Below are 14,540 nucleotides of genomic sequence, written 5' to 3'. Positions count from 1 at the left end.
AACACTGTTAAGTCAGAGGACATAGTTATCTTGTTGAAGATGCCAAGGTATTCACAAAAAAAATTTACTGGAATTAATAAGTGACACTAGCAAGATCACAGGATACAAGATCAATATCTGAAAATCAGTTATCAACTGATTATCATCAAAATTCAAGACTTCTTATCTTCAAGAGAAATTGAGAAAATAAAAAGTCATACCATACCCCCTGGAATAACCAAATAAAATATAAACAAGAGACTCCTACAGATATTTCACAAAAGAAGATACAACACAGATAATAAGCATATGAAATGATGCACAATCATTAGTCCTCATGGAGATGCACATTAGAATCAAGTGAGATACCATTTCACATTCCCTAGAGTGACAGCAATTAAAAGCATGAAATTCTATATGTTTACAAAGATACAGAACAAACTCAACTTTCATATGTTTCTGGTAGGATTATAAAATGGTGCAATCGGGGCATCTGGGTGGCTCAGAGGTGAAGCATCTGCCTTTAGCTCAGGTCATGATCCCAGGGTCCTGAGACTGAATCTCACATCAGGCTCCCCACAGGGAACCTGCTCATCCCTCTGCCTATGTCTTTGCCTCTCCATGTGTGTCTCCCATGAATGAATATATAAAATCTTTTTAAAAAAATTAAAATAAATAAATAAGTAAAAGGGTGCAATCCTTTGGAAAGGAGTTTGGAAGCTTTTATAAAGTTAAAATACACTTATCACATGATTTGACAGTTCCACGTCCAGGTATGTCCCAAGAGGAATGAAAGTATACGTCTACAAAAGAAAAAAAAGATCAAAAAGGTTCATAACGGCTTTGTTTATAAAAGAAAACCAAAATAAACCCAGAATTGAGAATAATTAAATTGTACATTAACAGGGGAATGAATAAAAACATCATTAAATGGTCATTCATTATTAGCATTACAGTCAATTAAAAAAATTACTATTTCATGTAGAAAAATGGATGGTTTTCTAAAACATATGTTGATCAAAAGGAATCAATGGTTGTTTGGTGCTAATAGGGACTGGCTGCAAAGGGACACAAGGGAACTTTCTGGAACAATAGAAATGTATGTCACAAGTAACATGGTGATAATCCAGGTATTGTACATTTGTCAAAACTCACCAACCTATTCATTTAAAGTACATATACGTATATAAATTATAGCTCAAGAAAGCTCATTTTAAAAAAATCACTCCCTTACTCAACATCACAGAATTCATGATGGAGAAAAACCTTACAAATGTAAAGAATGTGGTAGGTCCTTTATTCAGTGCTCACCCTTTATTTAACATCACAGAATTCATACTAGAGAGACCATACAGATGTAAAGAAAGTGTCAAAGCCTTTAACTGGTATTCAAGCCTTATTCGTTATTCCAAAACGCACACTGGATTCATACCCTGCAAATGTAATGAATGAGAAAAGTCCTTTGCTTTACATATACACCTTAGAAACTACCAGACAGTACATAAAGGAAAGTAACTTTGAAGTTATAAAAATACAGGAAAGTATTTAATTGAAAATCAAATGTAAATAAATGTCACAGAAGAATTCATAGTAGAAAGCAGTAAGTCAGTATCTCTTTTCAGACATTACTTTAAATCAGAGTATTTATTATAGGGAATAATGCAACATTAAACACTTAAGGTATTTGCTAGTATGCTTCCAAAGATAAAGGGGATGGAGTTTTGGACAGGTGTAATTAATTTCAACATATGCTTTTTTGCAATGACCCTTATTGAGATTTGTGATTAGCAAATACTAATGTATTTCTACTCTCAAATCATTTTGGAAAATTCATTTATTCCTAGTGAGTGTGTGAAATCATGTGGTTGATTTTTGCTGCATCAAAGATATGAAATGCCCTTCTTCACTAGGTAAAAATCATGCATATTTAATTTTTCAAGGAAGATTAAGTACAAGATAATACATAGTATATGAAAAAAAATTCAATGGAGATGCTGTTTGTATAACATGAAGTAGGTATTTAGGGCATCATTCTCCTGCATTTAGTAAGACTAAATAAAGTTCTTAATTTCATAAATAAAATGCTTTACCAATTATTTGTCTTTAAAGAAAAAGAGGTGGCAGTCCAGTAAAATACTGATGTATCTTTATAATAGCAATAGTTAGATAGCATTAATTGATGTGGTTGAAATGAAAAAAATCTTCACAGGTATCAGAAAGAGATAGCTAACACTTCCCTAAAAAGGCATAAAATTGTACATCCACATTTTTTTTACATCCACATTTTTAACTAATTACCTCTGAAGCAGGAAAGCTGAAGTGACATCATTTTATTTTTTAAAAAATATTTTATTTATTTATTCATGAGAAGCAGAGACACAGGCAGAGACACAGGCAGAGGGAGAAGCAGGCTGCATGCAGGAAACCTAATGTGGTACTCGAACCAAGGAATCCGGGATCATGCCCCCAGCCAACGGCAGGGGCTGAATCGCTGAACCACTAGGGCATCCCAATGACATCATTTTAGAAAGGCTCTATCTCTGCTGTTTTTTTGGTAGGCCCCATGTACTCATTTTCCATATTTTGCCTCTGAACAAGCCAAAGAAACTTTGTTCAAGGGGGAAGCAAGGAAGTTAATCATTCTCTGACTTTTGTTTTAGGCCCCAAACACCTAATAACATCTCAGAGGAGCCAGATCCCAAACACATTCCGAGACATTAGCTTCAAACAAACCTCAGCTGATGCTGGCATCAATACCCCTACCTTAGTAATTTATGAAATAACACCCATTGTTCACCTGACACTTGCCTTGGATTGGACTCTACCATGGATTACTGAAGGAAAACATACCCTACTCCCTTTCCCAGTCAATATAAACCCTTACCCCTAGGCAGGAGACTCACTCTCCCTTCCTTTCTGAGTCCTCCCAGACACCCCTTCTGCTATTCTCTGTCACTCACCCAATTCAAGAAACTTGTTTTCACTTTCTCTAGGTCACATTTGATATCTAGCCTGCATGAAGCCAAGGACCATCTTGGCTGGTCCTGTGGTACCCTCCCCTGGGTTCTCGGATTCAGTCTGCCAACATCACCTCAGGCCTGAAAATTATGAAAATCACTACTCCTGGATCATTATATCAGTACAAGAATGCTTCCTGAATGCTGTATTCTGTACTTTGAGTAAGTATCACACAATGGGTTAAAATGCATAATTTAATCTACGTGTGAACTTAATATATTTTCATTAACACAACACAGTGGTTTTCAATGCCATAATGTTTAAAAAATAAACTTTAAAAATTATAAAGAACCACTCTAGCAATTATATGAAAAATAGAGGGCAAGAGTAGAAGGAGAAATATTATGTGGTACATACTATAGGATGTAACATAGATGATCTCTCTTTGTTTAGGGAAAGGATAATGTTTCTGTTACTACAATAATGAATCTCCATTCCCAGATAAAGACTGATGAGAATAAAGACCATTTCCCAGAACTCAATCCAGCCATCGGTAGAATAGGCATTTTAAATTTAAAGAAGGAAGAAGATACTAAAGTGTAACGGCGTCTACTAGAATAAGTAGGCACCCAAATGGAAGCACAGAAGCAAATACTATTCGGAACATTAATATGACCCATTGGTTTCATGGGAGTAGAATGTTATTTCCTGCTTAAGAGTTATAGGGCTGTATAGATATATTTCCTTTTTCCGATATGAGTTTAGACTGAATTGTCATAGAGAATGAATATCTGTTCTTAGGAGAGGTGTGAACATATGTACTTAATTTCAAAGAAACAGATATTCTTGCAGCTCAGGCTGGAGGAGCCCTGGACCCCTGGGGGATCTCTAATCTGGGGACCCTTGCAGTCCTGCATCACGTGTCTCTTACTTCCACTCATCCCCTCCTCTGTGAATAGTTAAGAGTTTATAGGCACCATTGATCTTGTCTCCCAAAGTCTAGACCAATTAACCTAGATTTAAATAAGAAATATTTCCAAGTATTTAGTATCCTGTGGGTTTTGGCATTAGGACCCCAGGAAGGTGTGTTAAAATTGTCAGGAGATGAGAAGAAAACTCTTTTAAAGACAAAGGCAAAAACCTTGGATCAGAGGAGCAGGTTAACAAATGGCTTGATCTCTTAAGCAGCTCCCTTTGGACTCCCTGGTAAGGCATATTTAACAAGAACTTTAATCTTGACCCCTTGCATTGTAATTCCCATTGCAAATTGCTGCACACCTTCACTGAATTACTATGCAAATTCCTGCATAGCCTGATGAGGTGATCTTGGGGAAGCTGAAAGCAAAAGTCCTAAAGGAGAAATCTGCCCCTTCAGAACTTCACGTGGCCTCTGCTAGGCGCTTAGCTTAGATCTGATGGAGCGTATGACATTCCATGAATATCACCACTAGTTCAAGGAGCCTGGAGGAAAAAGTGAATAGATAGAGAAGAAGCATGGAAGCACAGTGCCAGAGTATTAAAAAGAGTCAGAGAGAAGAAAGATATTTTTAAGCAATAAAAAACAAGGGTGAGGAATATTTATTGTGTACAAACTACAATCTACCTGGTACTGCACCAGAACTACAATTAACCTGGTACTGCACCAAGGCTTTAGGGCATAAGGACTCTTGTTCTTAAACAACCACCTTAGGAACAGGTGTTACTGTTTTATCAATAAGGAAACTGATGTTCAGACAGTTCTAATAGATTCCTGAAGCTATGTAACTCATAAATGGCTGCGTTGAGTCAGGATTAAAATTCAAGACAGAATGACTTAGAAACAATTATTAGAACCAAAAGAGAAAGCCACAGAATGGAAAAGAGAAATGGACCAAAACTTGCATTACGGGCAGAGGGTGGACAGTTGCTCTGTTATTAGCACAGAACTACACAGAGACTCTAGCAAGAGGTAACTGCTCCTTCTTGGAGAAGTAAGTGGTAAGTAGCTAACTAGCTGGTATTCACAGATCTTCAGTGAGATCCCTTACTCTTCAATCTTCAGACTAGCTGGAGCTTTTCTCCCCAGGTTCTTAAAACATGGCCTCAGATTGACAGCATAGGCATCATATTCACCTGGAAATCTGTTAAAAATGCACATTCTTGGGCCTACCCCAGACCAGAAACTCAGAAACTCCAAGGGTACATTCATTCAGTAAACGAGTTTTAAAATTTATTATTATTTTTTTTGTCATAAAACAACATGGATTTGTTACCTCACAGTTCTGTAGGTTAGAAGTCCAACACAAGTCTCAGTTGGCTAACATCAAGCTGTTAGCAGAGCTGAGTTCCTTTCTGGGGACTCCAGGGCACAACCCATGTCCCTGCTTTCTTCATCTTCTAGAAGCCACCTGTTCTCTTTCACATCTGGCCCCTTCCACATCTTCAAAGCCAGCAGCAGCGAGTTAGATCCTCCTGACATGGCATCACCCTGACCTCCTCTCTTCCACTTTTAAGGCCCCTTGTGATTCGATTGGGCCCACTCAGATAACCCAAGATAATCTCCCTATTTTAAAGTCAACTGATTAGCAACCTTAATTCCATCTGCAACTTTAAATCCACTTTGCATGCATATTCACACATTTAGTCCAAGGGGTAGAATAGAGACATCTTCAACAACTATGTTTAACACCCCGTGCAGGTGCTGCTGACCACACTGAAGTCTGGCAGTCAGCACTGTAGAGCTCAGCACTTGCCAAGGGCTTGGTCCCCAGGTTACCCTGCACTGCATTATTATAGTCCCAGGTTTCAGAGTCTGAAAGTATTAGACCACAGCTAAAAGACCTATGTACAAATGATAATTTCATTAGGGTAAAATCACAACCACCAGAGACTGCAATGAACTTTTCCAAGCTACTGAAGCTTGTCACTTTCAGAAATATCATCATTAAGAACCTGGATGGAATTCAAGAGCTAATATAATTTACTAAGAATCTATTAAACAAGCCAGGCCTGTGGAGTTGGTCTGCCACATGAGCATTTTTCACTTTAATGATCAGGCTGAGAAGAAAAGAAACCAGCGTGGCTGTCCAGATAGGCTGGCTGAGAGGTCTTTTCTCAGATGCTTCTCCCATGCTGTGACAAAAGCCTAAGACCTAAAAATAATGGAAGAACTAAAACCACGGAAAAGAATAATATTGTTGTGTTCACAATAAAATATATGAAAAGTATAGGGAACAAATTATTACTAATAGCTGCTGAGGTCATTTGGAATGCTGTGTACAACCAATTGTTACTGCTTCTCATTGGCCAGCCCCATTTCTGGACTCCTGTTGTCCTGGTGATCTCTGACCTACGGCATGGTTGCCGCTCACACTCACACTGCCACATGTCCTTCCGAAGTTACAGGTTTTCATTTGTGCGCAATTATACATTCAGTGTATTCAGCGGCATATTGAATGCCCAGTTTGCTGGTTCATTCATTTGTTCATTTCTTCATTTAGTCCTCTACGGGGAGTTTAATATGCTATAGGTGTTAAGTTATGAGGACACAGTGCATACTAAGACAATAAACTAATTAATTAATAAATAATAGATAAATTACCTCGTTCATGGGTCTTTGAATGTTCCTTTCCTCCTCTAACCTTAGCAACAACAGAATTTGGAAACATAAGTTGCATATTGAGATCACTGATAATACTCTTAGTGAAAACATTTTTGCCAAAGATGCTGTGCTCATTTCCTCAATGAGATTTTTCTATTAAATTCTTTTGTACTTTTTTCCCCAAACTTGAACCTGACCTTATGTTCACCTTGATATTTAGTTGATGGTGAGTAGCTTTTTTCTTTCTTCCTTTCTTTCTTTTTTAATATGCAATATTCATAAAAACGTGTTGTAAGAGTTAGATGTGGGCAAAAAGGTTAGTAGAGCCAAATTAAACCAAATTACAATAAGTAACAAAAGAAGAAATAAAATATTTCATTAAAATGATACATTCTTATTATGTATTATCATGTATTTAATCCAGGACTTGCTATACATCACAAGTGTGTTATTGCTATGCATATTTAGGATAGGAAAGTAATGAAAATAATATTTCATTCTGTTATAGTAAAGTGGTTTTATGGGCAAAATTTGAATGGAAAGCAGTAAAATCGAAAAGTAAACCTGATATTCTCTGAGATAAAGTTAGGCTGGGTGGCGTGGCTGGGGGGATTGGTTGGGGGAGAGCATGCTTGAAGGAGGTGAGGAAGGGAATAGATAAAGGGGAGGGAAAGTAAAGCATTCCAATTTCTTGGCAATAAGTCTGAGTCTGCGAGGGCTTAAGTCAGTCAGGAGCTTTGTGTTGTACTGAACCAATGTTTACTTCACTGGAGGAAACAAGAAACCATAGAAAACCATGGTCAAGAGATTCACCCCTTCCTTAGATGGAAGAAGGCAGGTGCAGATGGAAAATGTGCTAAAAAGAAAGCAAGAAGGAAGTGGTAACCATCTTTAAGAGAATGAGAAGTATGGCAGCCAGAAACTCAAGACCAAGTGAAGATGCTATAATAAGTTGACCCCAAACAGAAGCATCGAAGCAAAGCCTATTGTCTTTGTCAAGCTCCGAGGGTTTCTTTCTTTCTGTGCACATTAGAATGGCCTGTAGAGTCTGTATGTCTGCAGCGGTGCTTGCAGATTTCTTCTTACTCATGAGCCAAAGCAGAAGAGTACACTTAATGAGACCACAATGCAAACATATTAAGGTGTTTAGGGATTGAGGGATGTGTGCAAGACAGAAATAAACATACACAATGTTTGCGCATCCTAACCAAAACCCAAAAGCGTGTGACTCCCACTTTAAGGCCAGTGAGAAGGCATATTGCCCTCATTTGTTCACTTTAAACGACTGGAGTGTAATTCACTATGAAGTCGCTATGAAGAAGGAAGGAGGATAGATTAACCTTTCAGTGCCACACCTGGTCCGGGATTTCCCAACGTGTTAATGAATTTCCTGAGATGTGAGCATCAGACCTGCTGGCAGTAGATTAATCTGAGGGAACATGAAGCAATACATCCTCCAAACTCAAGGGTGGTGAACCAATTTAGAAAATGTTAAATCAAATCCAAGCCATTCCCTAAAGACAATATCAACCTGCAAAGCCCAAAGATACCTGGAAAAGTCAGTTCAGCACAATGTACTTAGTCTGCTGCTGAATTTCTAGTCTCCTTTCTTCATCCATATCCAGAAAATAAGGTATATGATCCTGCATCTCTCTGAAATTACTTCAGAGTACAGATGCTTGTCAGGGGACCTATAAAAATAACAAGTTATTTCTCAGATGCAACCACCCATGGGTCAGCACCTATTTTGTTCAATACTTCTGCAGAGATACATATTTTTGAAAGACAGGACTGGCTATAGAAAGAAATATATGCTAAAAGATAACGATTTTGTCATTAGGAGTAACATACTGAGGGTGAGAATCTACTGGGAAGCAAGCATTTTAAAAATAATTTTATGGGATCTTTTTACTGGTAGAGTTCAAAAATGTTTTTAAGATGGGTCAGTAAAAATGATAAGCAGTTTTAGGAGCAGAAGAGGGAAATACAAAGGAATGTCATTCTAAATAAGTGTTACTAAACTCAAATACCTGATACCAAGTTTGGTATGATAAAAATGAAGGCTCACTTGGGTTACTCCAAATGATGTCATTGCTCCAAAGTGTCACCCTCTGGGGATGGGGGAGGGGAGGGCAGTTTCTCCTTGGACCTCTATCCCTAAAACTGAGCAGGATACCTGGCGCAGAGCAGAGGATTGATAAATGTTCAGACCCACTCAAAATGATAACCAACCATCATTCTATGAAAGGATATAAGATGCGGTCATATCCCCCAATTTTAATCCTGGTATTTCCTTGGGTTTCCTGCCCCACTTTGCTCTAACACTTGTACCCTCCCAGCCTGGCCTTCTCAGGAGCCAACAGGGACTGGCAAAAGTTACCCACTGTGTGAGCAGCAATAGACTCTAACGCTGTGGCTTTAATTTTAGGACATTCTGTCAAGTTACTTTCCAAAACAGTCCACAGCAATTTGTATTTCACCAGAAGTTTATGAGAATACATTTTTTCCCTGCTTTCTTACCTAAAATTATTATTCTCATTCATTTTAATTTTTGACAATCTGATAGGTATAAAGTGAAAGTTAATGGCTGCTGTAATTTATATTTTACTCACTGCTAGTGAACATGAGCATATTTTCATATATTTATTGGCCATTTGTATTTGTTCATCTGTGAATTACTTATTCATTTTTAATCTATTTTTCTATTACATTGTTTGTCTCTTTTGTTTGTTTTCACCAATTTGTAAAAGCCCGTTGCACATGATAGATATTAGCCCTGTTATGTATGTTCCAAGTTAGTTCTCATCTATAATTTGTCGTTAATTTTGCTTGTTATCTTTTGTGTGTCCACTGTGGTTAATTTAAGTAGAAAAGATGTTAATAAATGTTAGCTGTCTCATGTATTTGTGAGGTTGGGGTGGGGGGGGGGTGAAACAGACTCAAGGCTGAGTTTCAAGGAAGGATATCCAACTCATGCTGCAGACCTGGCCCAAGGAATATTACTACATCCAACACACATGCCAGCAGCTAACTTCACTGCAACCACAACAGCTGCCATTGTTATGGTTAGGGAGCAGGCCTGTCCCTTTTCTGCTGGACATAATATCAAAGCACAGCATCCTGACCACAGCTGATAGCTCTTTCAAGATCTGATGATCACCAATCTTAGGGTGAAACAACATGAGGCTGGCACAACATGCAGGCACAGGAAGCATGGCACCATTAAATCCTGCCTGAAACAACCTTGAAGGCATTCCTACCCTTGCATTTCCTGTTAGATGAAATAAAAAATGTCCCTATCATTTAAGCTTGTTTGAGTCAGGGTTTCTAATACCTGAGGTGAAAGTGTCCTAAGAGATATAGACAAAATCAGGTTCAGATAGCTTTGTACATGGTACATCTTTAAAAACATTTTCTATATGTCTATGGCAATAGATGGATTGGTCTACTTTTTCATTCTACTTAGGTTGTCAATTTAGGTTGCCTTATGTCAGAGCCATTTTTTTAAACAGAAGCATACACTATGCTACTTTTGTCAAAAATGATAAGGAAAAGTCTAGAGTTCCAGCTTATCCGGATCACTTGATGGACCCAAAAGCACTAAGGTTTCACAGAACACCATGTGAAAAACATTGCTATTAATGCCAACACCAAAGTCTAAAAGTAAACTGAAGGACAGAAAGCTTATGCTATAACTTAATTCTATTCTGAAGATTTTTTAAAAATCTATTTTTTGTTATGTAATGTATTCACATTTCAAACACCAAAAATATAAAATGTTATTCAATAAAGCGTATCCCTTCCTCCCCCCATTTTCCATTTACTCAGTTCCCCTCCTCGCCACAGTGTTATTTCTATTTCCAGATAGGCTTTAAATTAATATTTGAATGTAAAATTTCGACATACCACACAGACACATTTTCACACACACCTGTATATTTATAGCTTTTGTACTGATTTAGACAAATAGCATTCTATATACATGGACATATATATGTATGTATATTTGTATGTATATTTGTATATTTTTCTCCCATACTCTTTTCCCTTGACAACATATACTAGTGATCTTTCTGTATTAATTTGTAGAGAGCTTTTTCATACAGTTATAGCAACATAATATTCCATTACAGGTATGGAGCATGATTAATAAGTTCTTTGATGGCATTAAGATATTTTTACCTTTCTGCTTTACAAATAAAACTGCTGTGAATAATCTTATACATGTGCCACTTCAAACTGCATGCATATATCCATGGGATATACGCTGAGAAGTGGAATCTGGGTGACAGGGTAAATACATTTGTAATTTTGATATATATGGCCAAATTGGCCTCTACCATAGTTGTAATAATTTACATCTCCACCAGTAACAAATGTATGTTTTACCCACTCCTTCACCAGCACCTTGTGATATTAAATTTTTAGATTTTGCCAATAATATAGGAAAAGAAAGTATGTCTATTTTTTATTTTTGTTTTTATGAATGAGATTGAGCGTCACTGCATATGTATAAAAGCCATCTGAATGCTGTCCTCTGTGAACTTTCTGTTCTCCTTTGTTTTTCTTTTGGCTTTTTGATCTTTTTTTCTACCAATTTCCAGAAACCCTTTTTATATTTGGGAAATTAGCCACTTTTCAGTGATGTGATTTGTAAATATTACTTGGTTTGTCATTTGTATTTTAATTTACTGCATTTTTTTGCCATTCCATTTAGAAAAAGGGAAAGAGATATAATATCATGTTGTGAGTTCTATACACTCCATTTTTTTAAAGATTTTATTTATCTATTCATGAGAGACAGAGAGAGAAAGAGAGAGAGAAGAGAGAAGAGAGGCAGAGACATAGGCAGAGGGAAAAGCAGGCTCCTCTCAGGGAGCCTGATGCAGGACTTGATCCCGGGGCTAGAATCATACCCCAAGCCAAAGGCAGATGCTCAACCGCTGAGCCACCAGGTGTCCCGTTTTATACACTCCTATTTACAGATTTTTTATGGCTTTTTAATTTTGTGCCAGCTAGGAAGGACCTACCCATTCTTAATTAAATAGAATTGTCCCTTGCTTTATTTCTACTCTTAGAGGTTTCACTTTTTTTTTTTTTTAAGATTTTATTTATTTATTAATGAGAGACACAGAGAGAGAGGCAGAGACACAGGCAGAGGGAGAAGCAGGCCCCATACAGGGAGCCTGATGTGGGACCCGATCCCGGGTCTCCAGGATCACCACCTGGGCCAAAGGCATCTGCTCAACCCCTGAGCCACCCAGGCATTCCTCGGTTTCACTTTTGATACCCACTTTAGCAATTCTGCACTTTTCATGCTGCATGTTATGAAATATACTAGAGATGCTCACCCATTCCAATACCACTTCCTTTCTAGTCCAGCTTCTCCACACTGATTTGAGATAAAAGTTTTTATCATACATATGGAGACCAGTTCTTGATTTCTATTTCACAGTATTGGTCTGCCTCACTATTTGTTTTCCAGTGTCACCATGTTTTTAATACCTGGGGCAATATAGTCTACTTTGTATGCGATAACACTGGTTCCCCTCCTTGCTTTTCTTCTATAGTTTTCAGCTGTTCTTATTTTTCTTTCCTTATTAAATTTAAGAATCAGCTCTTCTATTATTGATGTCTGAATATTGGTATTTCCACTTGTGTTATGACAAAATTAAATCAAGGAGAATTAATGTTTTTGTTGTTGGGATTTTATGTCTAAGAACACAGTATGCCTATATACCTATTTAAGTCAGGGGAGAGAGGGTGCTGCAGGGGTGTTTTATGTTTTCTTCTCATCAATGATGGGTATTTATCATTCAGCTTATTCCTAGGTATTGTTTAGTTAACTTTTTTTTATCTTGAGGCAATTATACACGCACATGCAATTGTAAGAAATAATACAAGGAGATCTCATGTCCCCGTTACCCAGTTCCCCAATAGTAACATCTTGCATAGTTACTCTATCACAGTATCACAATGAGGATATTGACATTGATACAGTCAAGATAAAGAATCCATCACATTGACCCTGAATGGCCATATCTACTTCCTTCCCATCCTCATTCTCCCCATAACCTCCTGGCAACCACTAAGCTGTTCTATATCCCTGTAATTTTGTCATTTAAAGAATGTTTTATGAGTGAACTTATACAGTATATATCCTTCTGTAATTGACTCTTTTCACTCAGAATAATTCTCCAGAGCTTCATCGAGGCTGTTGCTCATATTCATAGCTTATTCTTTTTTATATCTGAAAAGGATTCCATAGAATGATTATACCATAATTTATTTAACTAGTCACCCATTGAAAGACCTCTGGGTTGCTTAAAGTTTGGGGCTACTACAAATAGATCTTCTATAAACATTTCTGTGTGAACCACAAGTCTTCACTTGGGAGCATAAAGGATCAGAAGTCACTGGATCATAAGGTAGCTGCATGTTGAGTTATCTAAGAAACTGTTAAACTCCAGAGTGGTCATATCATTTTACATTCCTACCTGCAATGGATGACCAATTTCTCCACATCTTTGTCAGAATTTGATGTTGTCATTATTTTTTTAAATTTTAGCCATTCTGATAAATACGTAATGACATCTTATTGTACTTTTAATTTGCATTTTCCTGATTGCCAGTGATGTTGAAAATCTTTTCATGTACTCATTTCCCATCTGTATACCCTCTAGAGTAGAATTTTTTATGTCTTTTTTCAATTTTCTATTTAAATTGTTCGTTGCTGAGTTTTGAAAATTCCTTATATATTCTGGATACTAGTCCTTTGTCAAGTATGTGGTTTGTAAACATTTTCTCCTGTCTATAGCTGGTTTTGTCCTCCTCTCAACAGAGTTTTTCACAGAGCAAAGGATTTAATTGTGAAGTTCAGTTTAGCATTTTTTCCTTTCATGGATCATGCCTTTGATGCCAAGTTTAAGAACATTTTACCTCGTCCTAGACCCCAAAGGCTTTCTCCTATCTCATTTTTCTAAAAGTTTATAGTTCCGCATTTCACATTTAAGTCCATGATCCATGTTGAATGAGCTTTTATCTAATAATGAGACTGAAGCTGAGGTTCATTTTCTTGCCTGAGGGCTCTAACTCCTTTTGTTCTAACTCCTTTTGTTCAAAAGGCTATCCACTGAATGAATTGGTTTTTCACCTTTGTCAAAAGTAAGATGGGACTTCCAATTTCTTCTCTGATATGTAAAGAGCTTAGAGTTATTGCTCACACCCTCACAATAAGAAAAAACTGAACAAACTGAAAATCAACAACTTTCTTAGGTCCATCAGACTAGAAGTCACAGTGCAAAGCTCTTTCTCTAAAACTGGAGAGATGGACCAATAGAGAATCACACCTTACCAGCAAGAGAAGCTACTAGAGCCAGTGCTGGTAAAAATTCTTAAAATGTAATTGAGGAATGGCTGGAGGCTCTTACAGACTAGTTTGAGAATTAAAAACTCTGAAATTCCAGTAGAGGGGACACACTTCCAGGAGTTTCGTCTCCAGGAGTCCCACCAGGTACTAATGGTGAAGACTGGGCCAAAATAAAAATAAAAATCCCTTCATGCTTTCAACAGGGAAGACAAAAGTAACCATTTTCAAATACACCTGCAGCATTCTCTTCTTGCTTCTGTTTTCTGCAATAAACATCTGCTCTCAAGAGAAACTACTTTGCCAAAGCCTAATCTGACCTGTGGGAAGGGCGATTAGTCAACTGCAGGACTCTCTAGCCATCCTATTGCACATTAAGAAAAAAGAAACAGCAAAGAAACTCTCTTGTCAAGCTTTCTGAAGGTCATAGCCCAGGCACTCTGGTCCACCCAAATCACAGACTGAGACATAAAATTATAGCGTGCTTACCCTCCCCATTACCTTGACCCACATCAACACAGCTCCAGGATAGTAACTGTAACTGTAGCTGTAACTACCTCAAGCACTAAACGCAACCTAAGTCCTAGCCAGATAATAAAAAAACTTCACATTTAAAGCCTATTTACCTCAATTCCTATTATCTGATACATCAAGTCT

Source organism: Canis lupus, chromosome 1, assembly GCF_003254725.2.
Source record: "Canis lupus dingo isolate Sandy chromosome 1, ASM325472v2, whole genome shotgun sequence".
Classification (NCBI taxonomy): Eukaryota; Metazoa; Chordata; class Mammalia; order Carnivora; family Canidae; genus Canis; species Canis lupus.
Note: the sequence above shows the minus strand (reverse complement) of the source record.